Here is a 2,719-nt window from a genome sequence, read left to right on the forward strand (position 1 = left end):
GGTTACCTGGATGATATTTCCATCTACAGCCATTCCTGGCAGGAACACCTTCAGCATGTCAGGGAGGTCCTGGGCAGACTGCAAAGGGCAGGGTTGACCATTAAGCCCAGTAAGTGTCAGGTGGGTATGGCAGAAGTCTCCTACCTGGGACAGAGTGAGGAGTGCTAGTATCAGGCCAGAACCTGCCAAAGTGGAAGTTATTCAGGTGTTGCCTGCCCGTTACCAAAAAGCAGGTGAGGGCATTCTGGGGACAGCGGGATACTATAGAAAATTCGTTCCCAGTTACTGTAAAATAGTTGCTTCCCTCAGAGACTTGACAAGAAAAACAGGCCAGAAAAGGAGTGTGGACAGCAGCCTGCGATCAGGCATTCTAAAAGCTTAAAGCGGCTTTGGGAGGACCCCCTGTGTTAGCCAGTCCAGATTACAGCAAAGAATTTGTTGTGCAGGTGGATGCTTTGAACCATGGAGTGGCAGCTATACTGAACAAGGTTTTCTCAGAGGGAGAAGAGCACCCAGTTTTATATCTCATTCATAGACTTCAATCCAAGGAGAAATGTTATGCAGCTGTAGAAAATGAATGTCTAGCCACAGTATGGACATTGCAGAAACTTCAACCTTATCTGTATGGAAGGAAACTCACTATAGTTACATACCACAATCACTTATAACATGGCTGCATTGAGTAAGCCAGCAAAATGCCAAGTTATAAAGGTGAAGCCTAAGGTCGCAGCCATATATGACAGTGCAGCACCATAATGGGGTTAGCAATGCCACTGCAGATGAACTCTCAAGACAGGGAATGGGTTAATGTATTCCTAGACAAACCCATTCCTCTCCAGCAATGTTTGTCCAGGGTCACTGGACAAACTAGCTTGAGTCTTTAAAGGGGGAGAGATGTGACAATGTTAGGTATTGCCAGATATGTCAGGAAAAGTAAAGAAGTGGATGTGTAACATATGCCACCATAGCTACCTGAGTTTTGTAAAGAATTATATGTCATCTGTATATAAAAATTGATTTGTATATGTGCTGGTGTTGAACAATATATTTGTAAAGCTGCTTGCGTTAAAAATGTACCAACAGTGTGTCCTGCTGGACAGAAAAGAAATATACATGTTTGTCAGACTGTACTATTGTAACAGCTTAAATGTATATATTGTAACAGAGGATACTGGAAGAGAAGAGATTAAGCTCAGCCTCAGCTAACTTTTAGAAAAATATCCTGAAATTAGATTACCTGGTTTAGGCCATAAAGATTGTATCTTACAGTTTTGATTGCAGACAGAGACAAAATGTCTGTGAAAACAAGGACTAGGAATTCTGCTATGTTTGTTTTTAGTGGTGAGCCAATTGCTACCCTGGAAGGGTGGATGTGTTGAATTGGTCTTATGGCTTATATATACTATAACACATTTTAGCAAAGCTCTATCTGTGTGTATAGTAACACATATGTGCTACATTCTGGTTCAGCTTCTAGTAAAGGGGAGTAGTATGGGAACCAGAAGTCAGATGGCTAGATGTATGTGATTTCGTTCTGTAATCCAGGACTGAAATGATGTTTTAATACTAGATGAGACAGAAGTCTCAGAGCAATCTGTTTTTGAAACCGGACATAGAAGTATCACTCAATTCATCTTGCCTTGTTTTAATAAGTAACCCAGCAATATTAATGCTTTAGATCAGTCAGGAAAATATAGTGAGATTAGTTAAGTACTATTTTTTCTGTATCTGTGCAAATCTATTAATCTGTGTTATTTTTAATATTTCCTGTGATTGAAACTCTGATGTTTATTGTAATTAGATATTTAGTATTTTCATGGTTTTATTATGTATTAAATATATTTAAACTTTTCATTGTGGTTGGTTCTTTATAGAATATTGTAATCCTTGAGTACTTATATTGACTTGGTGACACTGTGGCCACTCCTGAAAGCTTTACTGCATTGGTCAAACACTATCATTGGTATTAGTAGTATTTTCACTCAGTATAATTGGGTACCCATATAAGAGCCTTAGAGTAGCTTGTTTTGAAATGTCCTGGTGGCAATATCTAACATAGACTGGGCAGAGGGGCATAGCTAGTAAATCAGTGCCAGCCTTTCCCTGGTGTGTATGTGTGAAAATCAAATCTCAAAGAGTGTGTGTGTGTCAGCTACTTGGAGCAAGGACACAGAGCACTGTGGTGGACGTGGCCTGTGGTACTCAGCTGAGGACTCAACTCTACAGTTGCGCCAGTGAGGAGTCTTACTGGGGGTCTGGAGCGAGATGGAAGGAAACACAAACTACAGGCTGTGTGTGTTCCCAGTGTGCTCTTAAGGGAAATTGTGCTTGGTGCAGTGAGCTGCATCTGGAAATACTGTGTGTGCTTGTCTGTCTGTCTTTGCAAGTGAACGTCCCTCTCCAGTGTCAGTCATGAGGATTTACGCTCCTTGGTTACTGGTCCAGAGGGGGGACATCACAAAAGAGATCCAGGATGCCAGTGCAGCATATTACAGATGCCACCCAGTGGGAATATGATGCCATTGTTGGATACCACTTCTGAGGAATGGGTACTAGCCCTTATATCCCACAGCAGCCTTGGAAGCTTTGCAATGGCTGCCTTCAGGAGGGTGCATGTGCATGTAGTTTCATGTGCAACCTCCTCACCAAGCAGTATACCACTTGCACTGTGGAGTTCATCAGCTTCAAATGCTGCTATTATGACAGGTCTGGTCAAACT

The sequence above is a fragment of the Protopterus annectens genome, chromosome 2.part2 (assembly GCF_019279795.1).
Source record: "Protopterus annectens isolate FY-2018-M chromosome 2.part2, PAN1.0, whole genome shotgun sequence".
NCBI classification, from domain to species: Eukaryota; Metazoa; Chordata; order Ceratodontiformes; family Protopteridae; genus Protopterus; species Protopterus annectens.